This window comes from Nansenia antarctica, assembly GCF_963989245.1.
Source record: "Nansenia antarctica genome assembly, chromosome: 10".
NCBI lineage: Eukaryota > Metazoa > Chordata > Actinopteri > Argentiniformes > Microstomatidae > Nansenia > Nansenia antarctica.
The window spans coordinates 13857538-13870037 of record NC_137680.1 but is presented as its reverse complement, the minus strand read 5'-3'; positions in this window follow the sequence as shown (position 1 = coordinate 13870037).

Here is a 12500-nt window from a genome sequence, read left to right as displayed (position 1 = left end):
AAAGTAAAAACATGCGGTCCTGCTGTCTTAAACAACTGACACTGTTGCACAATTCTCAGGCCTCTGCTGTAGACTATGTCTCTCACAGTTAACACCATCCCATCCATTTGTTTAACACCATCAAATCCAATTGTTTCCCATTGGCAGGGGATTGCATATTCTGTCAGCCACTCATCACCAAAGCAGCAGGGAGCAGGACTCTTGTTTCTGCCCAATGCAACCAGATAAAAGACTAGCTTCGTCTTTGGCCGAGGGCCAAAGCTCTGGAAGAGTCAAGAAAAGAAGCACAAGCCAAACCAAGCAGGCTAGACTAATCTATGCGACAACGAGAATATGAGTTTGAGGCCACCACACACATTCTGTCTATTTCATTTATCCGAGTCCCATTGAGATAAATATTGTCTTTTCAAGGGAGCTCTGGGGAGCCACATACCTGCATGGTGTCCTGGTAATGTAGAGCCATCTGCAAGGACTCCTCCAGCTTTCTGTGACACTCGCTCCACAGTTTGTTCAGGTTATTCCAAGTGCAGTAGAGCTGTAGAATCAGACAAAATCGGCATTTAGAACAAATAATAACCATTGTCATGGCAGCTTGATTCAGAAATCACTAAATTTTGGTACTGTATCCAAACCTACCTCGTCTAAGCTTTTGGTGACATCAGGTTTGTCTGTGTCTCCACACGCTGACATTAGGTCCATTCCCAGAATGCCGAGCGTGTCCAGATCCCCCTGTATACTGTCTATGTCCTCTCTGAGGGTCTGGGAGGAGAGAGAGAAAGAGAGGGAGAGAGAGAGGGAAAGAAAGAAAGAGATCATAATCATCACTCAAATGATCATTACACTTATCATCATTGTCATCACCCTAGTCACGATGTTTAGGCGTCTACGAACTCACCAGCATGGTCTCCAGGCTCTGGCGGATAGTCTCAGAGTCGGTCCGGCTGGCGTTGAGGTCCAGTAGGGCCTGCTGGGCGTCGTTCAGCCCGCCCGTCACGTCGTTGACGTCGCTCCAGAACTTGAGGGCTAGGTCCAGGAGGTTGAGCAGCCAGAGGTCTCTCTCGTGGGCCTGGGTCTGGGCCTCCTCCCACAGCTGGAAAAGGCTGGACACGCGCTCCTGGATGGCTGGGGAGGGCAGACAGAGGACAATCACATCCTCATCTCTGTATAGTTTTTTTTTGCAGTAAAGAGCATTCAACAGGCTAGCGTTGGTTTGGCTTAACATTGACAGGCAGACAGACAGAACGAGGTACTGTAATTGAATTGAGCTGACCTGTGCCTATGGAGCTGTCCCCTGCTGCCTGTGTGTTGGCCAGGAGCTCGTCTGCCTGAGTCCTGACACTGCCCAGACCCAGCTCCAGCTTGGACAGCTCAGCCAGGGTGTGCTTGTTGTCCTGTAGCTGCTCCTGGATGCGCGGGGTCCGGCCCTGCAGGGAGGCTAGGGACTGCATGCGGCTCCGCAACCGATCTAAACTCTCCCGGATCAGGGTCATCCTTTCATTCAGCTGTGGGGATATGGGGACACACAAGTATAAGTATGTGCCCCCCTAGCAGATTCTGAGCCAGCTATCCCAATGTCCCTCTCACTGATCCACACTGACCCCCACTAATATGAGGTGACCAACCATGACCTGCAATGGCCCACATGTGTGTGTGTGTGTGTGTGTGCGTGTGCTTGCGTGTGTGAGTGTTTGCATGCATGTGTGTGTGTGTGTGTGTGTGTGTGTGTGTGTGTGTGTGTGTGTGTGTGTGTCCGTGCGTGTGTGTGTATGCGTGTGTGCATGTGTGTATGTGTTTGAGAGACAGAAAGAGACAGACAGACAAAGGGAGTAAGAGAGAGAGATGTACTGTATGTGTCCCTGTCACCTGTGTGTAGCGAGGCAGCGACTCCTCCAGCAGGCTGGCAGCCTCCCTGACCCTGTCCCTGATGGCCCTGTGCTGCTCCTCCGCCGCCGTGGCCCTGCCACAGAACTCCTCCCCCTGGGCGGGGTTCAGCTCCGACAGGCGCTTCCCCAGGGAGCACATACGTGCTATCAGGGGCCTGTGCTCCGCTATGGACTCCCTCAGACCCTGACATGAGGGGCAAGGATAAGGATAGGGTTAATGATAGGGGTCAGAGAAGTAGTTTCTCTGCATAACGCTAGAGTATCCATTTTGGGATAGCTTCTTTTTCTTGGCATGTTGAAGTACACTACTTGTACACTTTGAGTGCACTTTTAATGGCATTAACTGAAAACGAGGAGTTTGATTCTGAGTCCAGAGAGCTGTTAAAGAGGAAAGGTGAAAGGTTCACGTTGTCTCACTTTCCATTAAAATAGCCGCGAGGATAGAGATGTCTTTATAAAGCTGTGGGAATGCACTGTAATGTGCTCCTGTCAGGAAGTAGATTAAAATACATGTAAAGTAGAGATTAAAGTACAAGAACTGAACTGTGCCATCTGCTAATGAAGAACAGTACATCTGAGCTGAGGAGAGGAGGTGGGAGGCTTTTTAAAGAATAAAAGAACATCATTGTTGAACGAGGGAGGAAAAAAAAGAACACAAGAGCTGGCACTCCAAGCTGAAGAGGCAGGTCTCTCTCTCTCTCTCTCTCGGCCTACCTGTAAGAGGTCCTGTTGTTCTCGGAATGCTTCATAACTAATGGTGCTCAGGGACAGCTGGCCAATGAGGGCTTGGGTTTCCTGTAGCCATGGCGACACCTCGGCGAGGCCCTCGGAGAACTGGACAAGGAGCGACTGAGCATGCTCCAGCTGGAGGACCACGTGGGAGTTGGTGGCTGATGTGGCATGGCATTGTTCCTGTAAGGCATCCAATGGAGTCTGTATGGAGAGATTAGGTGATCACATCTTTAACAAGACACCTCTATTTACCTGTATGATGTATTTGATACAAATACTGTGTACCACAGGGGAGGCTGGTGGAGGTAGAAAACGGAGGACAGGCTCATTGTAATGCATGGAATAAAATGAGGAATGGTATCAAACATGGGTGTTTGATTGATACCATTCCCCCATTCAGTTCCATGCATTACAATGAGCCCATGCTCTGAATCTTGCCTCCACCAGCCTCCCCTGGTACACCGTATTCAGCTAATATAATTGGATAAAGTTCAATTCAAAGTGAACATGTACCTGCAGGTCCCCTATTTCCCCTTCATCACCGTACGTCTGCAGAATTTCTGCAATCTTCACCATCTTCTCAATGTTGAACCTGTGCTGCAGGATCTCCACAGCAAGAATCTATCCAAGACATAAACAAGATGTTGAATGTTTTGCACATTCATAACCATATAATGTAAAATCATGTAAAAATACAAGCCTTATATACTATATCCTCTAATACAAGAACAAAAGGCTCATGTGTTCCTGTGTGTCTCCTCACCTTCTGTTCGTAGAGCTGTGCAGAGATGAGTTCTGGATCTAGAGTGATGGCCTTGAGCTGCTCCAGACCCAGGGCTGTGTCTCTGAACCACGACATCTCCTTCACCACCGCCTGCTCCAACTGACACACAGCACACACACACACACACACACACACACACACACACACACACACACACACACACACACACACACACACACACACACGTTAACTATCCATCAACACACTCACACAGGTTAGCATATAAACACCCCAAAGCAGTGGCTCATTACAGCAAAGCTCCAAAGTACTCAAGCGCATATCGATGGGCCAATAAATGTTCACTCAAATATAATTGGCCCCAATGAGCATAGTCTCACGCAGGGTTCTTATCTATATAAATGATGTTCCGTTAGCTGATGTTCAGCTAAACCCCAACACGCACATGATGAAACGGGGAAGACCTCTCCTCACCCTCTGTCTCTCTGCAGCACACAGTACTGCGTCTCCAGCGTGCGTCTGCCCTCCGGCGGGCCCCAGCAGCTCCCTCTCGATGCGGCCCAGCCACAGGTGCAGGTCCTCCTGGCTGGAGGTGCAGCGGCTGGAGGCCTCCAGGGCCTGCTCCAGCCTCTGCAGCACGTCAGCGCTGCTCAGACTCAGCACGGAGCAGCGGATCCTCAGGCCGTCCACGCGCTCCTGCACCTGCTGGCCCTCCTCCTCTGAGAGGGGACAGGCCACAGCACACAGACACGGAGGGGTAAGACTGGGTAGCATTTTTTTGAGTGGGGCAGTCCCACTCTTATAGGTTTCGTGTTTTTTATCGGATAGAGATAGTGAAGAAAGACGGGAAAGTAAGGGTATGTCAGCGGAGCATGGGCTGAAACCCTGACGACATGGGCAGACTGTATGTGTGCACTGTAGGCTATGGTGGTCTAGCATAGTTGGACCACCCCAGGCCACAAGGCTGGGTGCTTTAAGTGGTGGTTTCGTGGACATAGATTAAGTAGAACAAATTGTGGATTTACAATGGAGACTTCCCACTGAAGATGCATTTTTGTTTGTCTAGAAGTAGGTAAACCAGCCTGTACTATCTAGATTTTAGATTGTTGATAAGAGATACGGTATGTGAACAGGGGAGATGCATCTTCCAGGTTACCTGATATCTTCTCCATGAGATCATGACCTGTCTGCTGAACCCTCAGCAACTCAGCGTTTTTAGCTTTTATCTCTTCCACCACAGCCTTGAAGAAGTATGAGATAGAGCACATGTATCAGGTGGATACACATACAAAGAGGTTAGCTTAGCGAGATACTGCTTCAAAGTCGGTCTGTAAAACAAGTGCATGTAGATGCTATCCTACCTTGGCCTGCTCCGTAGCCTCCGGGAGGTGGAGCATCCCTCTCTCAGCGTTGCGTAGTTCAGCCAGGTCCTGTTCCACAGAGATGAGCCACTGTTGGAGGCTGTCGATCCTCTCCTGGAAGAGCTGGGCTCTGGGCAGGATGACCTCCAGACTACCCCGTCTGTCAACAACATTCACCACAACCGTTACCACTTTCAGACCAGGCTACCCACGCCATTCACAACCATCACCACTTTAGATTAGCCAATCAACACCATTCACAACCATCACCACTTTAGATTAGCCAATCAACACCATTCACAACCATCACTACTTTAGATTAGCCAATAAACACCATTCACAACAACCATCACCACTTCAGATTAGCCAATCAACACCATTCACAACCATCACCACTTTAGATTAGCCAATAAACACCATTCACAACAACCATCACCACTTCAGATTAGCCAATCAACACCATTCACAACCTGATTGGCTTCACTTGTAGTCTCAGAGCACACTTGCATAGCTAGCTCAAAACCACAACCCCATTACATATCACACCGAGCCGGCAAATTCAATCTGTTCACCACATCCATTACACCTGTTACTAATAGTTCTACATCATACAGAGACTTGCAGTTGAATGAGCTGACCTGTGCTCTGCCTCCATCAGTAGCGCCTCCCACTTGTGTCTGAGGGAGGAGAGTTGGACTTTGGCCTGTTCCCCCTCTTCTCCTAGGAAGGCTTCAGCCAGTCCAGGGCCATCCACCATCATAGTCTCCATACTGCGCCTCCGATCCTCAAGGAGGCGCTGCAGCAGCTGGGAGAGGACAAGAGACACTTAGGTAAACCATGCTGCAGAGGTACCGTGTATTTCTGATAGCAAGGCTGGTATGTAAGGTAGTGTGTCTTCACTTTTCATTAAGTTCCCCTTTCATTAAGGTGCAGTAAACCTGTAATTACTTGTTTTTTACAGTTTAATTAATAGTAATTACTGTCTTAAGTACTAGGGCAACTAAACTGTGACCCAAAAATTAATACAATATTTAGTTTTAGAACATCCAATCCCGTGATCTCACATAATGCTTGATAGTACAACATATTAAACAGATATTTCGGTCTCCAAATAGATAAGACCAAGAAGTGAATAGTGACGTTCAGATAAACATGACTACTTCCTCATCCTGGGAATTGCATTCATGTGGTGTATCCCTGACTCTCCTCCTTTGTGTCAGTGTCATGAAAGCCCTTCTCATGTGTCAGGTTTGCATTGTGAAGAGTTAGGCAGGTTTCACCTCAGCCACTGACCTATTACAATGGGAGCTGTTTCTCACTGAAATGTGAATGACTTCTCTTCCCTTTATGTACCCTCAGGATGTTCTCAGCAGCATACAGAGGTTCCTATTCAGCCCGGATTATAAGGGAATCCATATTCTAAAGAGAGCACTTTATACTAGTTTGATGACAATGCGTCTCAGGTACATTTTCCATACGGTAAGTACGTTTTCCTATATGTTATTATCTAACATTTACCTTGCAGTGGTTTGTGTAAGTATAGTAAAGCTATACGTAAGTGAAGATTAGATTGTGTTCCCATGTACCTTTTGCTCCTGTAGCTGTGCCTTCACTACTTTGACCTCTGAAGAAGGAGGTTTCTGATTGGCTGTGAGCTCCTCTATCTCACAGACCCAGGTCAACAGTGCTGCCAGGTTTTGCTGAAACGTCTCGGAATCTGCAAACTCATCTTTCAGAGTCAAGGCGGATCTGGTTCCCTGGGTGAAAGCATGACGCAGCATTAATACTACACACACTGTAACACACTAGTATCTCTACATCATATGACAAAAAAAACTATGCAACAATGTCACTGTGCCTTGACGCACGCAGGAGATAGAAAGAACATTGCAGAGTGAATCACATGATCATATCATACCCTCCAACGGTCCAAACTGGAATCTTGGTCTGAACTAGAGTGTCCATCGCTTTGGAGCTTTGAGAGGAATACAGATAATTCAACAGTCAATACAACAGCGAATACATTCAAAACTAGCCTTCTGTGAAAGAGTACAGAATCATGTTATACAGTCAGCACCGCATACATGATTAAAGTCATGCCGTTGAAACAATAAAGGAAACGGAAATAGCAGGGGTGGAAAATGCAAGTTGAACCTCTGAAGTTCAACGTAAGGATGGAATGGAAAGAAAATGTAGGATTTAGATAGAAAAATCAGGAATTAGATAGATCCTCTCTCCTAGTGAATACGACTAGAGTTTAGAGGTTGTTGACGCTTTATAATGACCTCAGCGAGTTCCTCCGCGGCTTCAGTCAGAACCCTAACAGTCCTGGTGACTATGGGGTCCCCGCCCTTCTCTCCGGACGGATACTCCGTCACCTCCACAATCTCCGTCACAACCGTCTCTGTCACCTCGGTGACCTCGGTGACCTCGCGGGAGGCGAGGGTCTTCCAGGACCAGGGGCTTCCCTCCCTGGAGTCCCTCCTGTGGAGGTTTCCCTCCCTGGAGTCCCTCCTCTGAAGACTGGCTCTCCTGGAGTCTATAGAGACCCTATCAGGCTGGGCCAGAGGGGACCGGCCGTACTCTGGGACCACGGTCCTCCGGGTCAGGGTCCCGTTCCTGGAGGCGGTCTTGATGGGGGAGGGGGTACTGTGCCAGGCGTTGTCCAGAGTACTGGTGGTGGTAACGGTGGGGGCCGGAGAGCTCCTGGGTTTGTCCGAGGCGGGGGTGTGAGGCCTCACCATCTCCTCACTCTCCGTCTCCATCTCCATCTCTGTGTCCTCCTTCTTCGCCTCCTTCTCTCTCCCCCTCTGTCTGTCTCTGTCCCCCACCTCCTCCCTCCTGGCCTCCCCGTGGTGCTCGGCGGCGGGCTGCCACTCCTTCTCCTTCTTCCGCTGGTAGCATTCCTTCAGGTAGTCCTCGTCGGACCTCACCTGCTTGGACTTCTGGCCCAGACAGCTGGGCCGGCTGATCAGGTTACCCATAATGCTTCAGCCCGGGGGCTAGTGAGGTGATAGGTGTGAGAAGGCCCCACGGCCATGCATGCAGGAGATCCTTCAGCTGCCTAGAGTAAGAACAAGGGGGCTGGGGGTGAATATCTAGTATAGAAAATACTCGCTCTCTGAAACCCCCCCCCAAAAAACATCAGGATTCACAAAACTATTATACCTCTTTCTCTGATGCTATGACATCAGCAATTAACACAATCATCATTTGCTCTGTACTTGACTTGAGTGTTCTGTGGTGAGAACTGTCACTGATGTAAAGAGATCATCAAACACTTATATAACTCCCACAACCATGAGAGGCGTGCTCCCTCAGCTGCTCCCTGAACCTCTAATCACACTCTATAGTTTCCGTCCATAATTCTTCATAAGCAGAGCCGTACTCTGGCCCCTTGGTGAACCACATACGAGCAGATCATTGGTCTCACACCAGCTGAACTGCTGCAGAGACAGTTGGCTAGGCCGTCCAGACATGCCTGGCTCTGTATCATCCTTGGACCGCATGCACTGATGAACTCTCTTGGAAGGCCTGCACCAGCTGAAATGTCCTGGGTATAGAAATCTGTGTGACAGGGCCTGTCTTTGGAAGCAGAACCCTCCAGGAAACCCACTGTTCTGCCTGGCACACGGGGCCAGTCTCCCCTGCCAGCTCTCTCTGGCCCCAGACCGGACCGCACGGGCCTCAGCCCTGGGAAAACCATTTATCCCCTGATCAAATATGACAAGCATAAAAATGCCGCTTCAATTTTCTATGTTGGATAGGGGGTGGGGTGGGGGTGTGTGGGGGGGGGGGGCGTGGGTGGTGGATTGGGTGGGCGAGCTGTGGGGGGTGTGAGCAGTGGTGCATGGTCGGTGGATCACGGATAAAAGGAGGTCGGTGACCGAGACACAGGACGGACCCCACACCACACCTCTGTGCTCACCCAGCCCTGCCTGGAACGACCTTACGCAACTGGCAGAGACATCAGGCCAGACGCTGTATGCATTGCGGCGGAGGCTGGTGGAGGTAGACATCGGAGGCTCAATGTATTGCGTGGAATTGAATGAGGAATGGTATGAAACACGCAATGTCTGCCACCACCAGCTTCCCCTGATGCAAACAGGTAGTAGCCAACAGCATTGTTAATTACAATGAGAGTAGCACTTATATTATCATGACGAATAATCACAATGATCTCTAGGACTACAATCCTTTTAGAAGTGACTCATAGACTCGTTAACTGCCATGAGCGTTGTAGGCCTGTGTAGTGCCAGAGGCAGCGTCAAACTGTGTCAAGCCCATCTGGTTATTTCCCTCCAGTACCTTTATTGTTTTGACAGAGGGGTGAAAGGTGAGAGTCATTATGCTGCCCTGCAGGAGCAGAGGTGGGCTCACCAGGAGGTCCCGGGGTCACTGGTACGGCTTCCTCTTTAAGCCAGGGAGGATTAGTGCATGTGTATACGTACACACACACACACGCATGCACGCACGCACGCACGCACGCACACACACACGCACACACACACACACATGCATGCACGCATACACACGCACGCACGCATGCACGCACGCATACACACACATACACATACACACATACATGCAAACACTCACACACACAAGCACACGTACACACACACACACACACACACACACACACACACACATGTGGGCCATTGCAGGTCATGGTTGGTCACCTCATATTAGTGGGGGTCAGTGTGGATCAGTGAGAGGGAAATTGGGGAAGCTGGCTCTGAATCTGCTAGGGGGGTTTTCTGGCTCGGCGGAGCAGAAGATGGCCAATGTACAGTACCGTCTGCACTCCGCTCATTGTGTCTGTGTCACACAATGGATATACTATTACTGTATTCACAGGTTAGGAGCTCAAATGAATAGAATCTGCATGACACTGGAGGCTGGTGGAGGTAGAAATAAATCGGAGGACAGGCTCATTGTAATGGAATGGAATGGGGAATGGTATCAAACCCGGTTTCAAACACACGTGTTCAAAAGAGCTCCTCATTCCATTCTATGCATTACAATGAGCCTGTCCTCCGATTTCTACCTCCACCAGCCTCCCCTGCTGCATGAATAGATTTCATAGGCTTTCATCTTTTCCGGGGGGTGAAAAAAAAAACATAAAGGAAGCCTGGGACAGAACAGAACAGAACACAACACAATCATTGTGCCTCCGTCAGCAAATCTCATCTCATAATTATATCCAATCTCATTCGCTGTCTCGTATGGCTATGAAAATGATTCACAACCTATAATGAGATCTTTTTAACAAGATGAATGGATGCAGCAGCTGAAATGAAGGGGTTTTGATTAGACTTCAGCGTGCTGGTACAGTAATTACACGTATACAGTACCATGCACGTGTCTGCCTGTCTGTAACACAGATGATGCAGGCAGGCAGGCAGAGAACCCAACAGGGAATACCCACCAGAGACCAGAGAGTGGTCCGCAGACAAAGCCCTGTCCTCCAGATCAATGATTACCCTGTTAGCCCTAATCACAGCCTCTCAAGGCTCCCGGGGAGGGCTGGGAGTGTCTGCGTCCGTGTTCCTTCTGGGTTAACACACCACCGTGAAGGGTGGGTGTGCCATGTCTGGCTGCTGCACCTGCTGCACTCCTCCTAGTATCCTATAACGTACCAATCACTTGGCCCAGGGGATTATTATCTTACAGTAGGTAAAGTAGGTTGTAAAGCTGGCACATTTAACTCCATCCGTATGATGCCATCTGTAAATCAAGAATAAAGACGCTAACTGGCTCCTAGCAACCAGACCTCACCAAACAAGAACTACGGTATACGCCAGGTAAGCAGGGAGAGACACACCCTTTCTCAGGTCTTTGTTATCGTTCTTTCATTCCACTAAGAGTTCAAACTAGAGCCAGAGGATCTCTCTATACATCCCATTACTACTACCACCCCATATCTGCACTCTAAAGCTAAAACAGGCGCTAAGCAACCGCTATAGGTAACCTCATGTCACATGACCCACGCCATTCCACCACTTAACCCCTCTCAGAATGACCCTTGATTTAGACCGAGCCTTTGTGTCCCACCAACAGTGATTTATGGTACATGCTTCCAGTTCCATTTCCTGATGAATCTAATTACATGGGGGCAGGGTATCATAGATTCTGGGCGATGTACGGTACAGTGCTGTCTAGAGGGACATGAAAGGGCAGGAACATATATCATATTAGTAACTATCATACAAGCAATCTTATTAATTATTCAAGTTTCAATGTATTAAACAAACGCACACACACACACACACACACAAGAAGGAGCTGGTGTTTTGTTCCTATTGTCCATCATGCCAAACCCCCATCCATGTTAGTCAGACAGTAGTTATTGATTCTATGAACAGTATCATATTAAGCATACATCTCCATCTTACAGACCTATGCAGACATGTCAGTCACAATTCATGGAGGGTCTATCTATGTAGTAATCATGATAGTGCTTTTTAATTAAGGATGGCAGCTGTGCATTCACCCATGAGACTCATAACATCTTGGGGGTGGATATTATAAAAGACCACCCGTTCATGGCTGACACAGTGTGGTAATAAGGCATGCCACAAACTGTTACGTCAAACTATGTTGTTCATTTGACCACTTGAAACTAAGAAACAATGATACACATCTAAGAAATAAAATGTCAATTTAATACTCGGCTAAAGGCATTTCTCATTATTGTAAGAGTAGCGATATTGGCTGAATCCAATTGTAGAAATGTCAAGTATTTGAGTAAATTACTGCATTATAGTCAAATATGCATATTACTGCAGCCATTTATTATATTAATAATAAATGTTACTTATTACAATGCAACAATGTGAGGAACAGATAGACCATAGTCACTATGTGATTCTAGTGAACAATTGAGTTTTCTCAATCAAAGTGAAAAGCAAAAAATATTCAACACATTTCCTGAACTGAAGAATCAAAAGAACCATCTAAACAGTCAGCAGTAAACAAATATCACGAGGACAGTAATACTTACTAACAATCCCAATGAAATCTCTCCTATGTGGGGAACAGAAATAAGACCACACTTCCACACTGCCACTACTCCCACTCATGGCCCCTGTCTCTTTAGCTCAGTCAAGCCCGGTGGGACAAATCACCCAGACCACTTTGCACCATCACATGCTCCAAAGCTACAATCACTGAAGAGTAAAAAAAAAAAGTCCAAACCAAACTTCGCTGAGCCAATCCAGGCCTGGTGGCGGTTTTTGGCGGTTTGAGAGTACGTGACGCATAGTGTACTTACCCGTGGAGGCAGAGACGACCGGGTCCAACGGCTAGAGCAAAGGAATTCAGCCTCAGTCCTCAGTCACCATTCAAAAAAAAGGGAAAGCGAGAGAGAGAGAGAAAAAAAAAAATCCTGCCTTGTTTGAGCATCCTTTGAACGGCCTCCCCTCCATTCCCAACAGGAGTCTCCTCAGTCCTCACACACATGCATGCTCTCTCCAACACACACATACATACCAATCACTCGCTCCTCTTCACCTACAAACACCCTCTCTAAACACACACACACACACACATACGGCCTGGTGATAACCCATGCTTTCCGTTGCCCACAGCCACAGGCAAACAATGTCCTTCCCTCCCTTCACTCTGTCACACACACTCTCTCACACACACACACAGACACACACACGCACACACACACACACACACACGGCCCCCCCTCCTTCCCTCCCTGCCTCCCTCCCACTAGCTTCGCTCCTCTCCCTTTCTCCTTTGTTGTGGGAGCTCTGATAGAGGAATTCC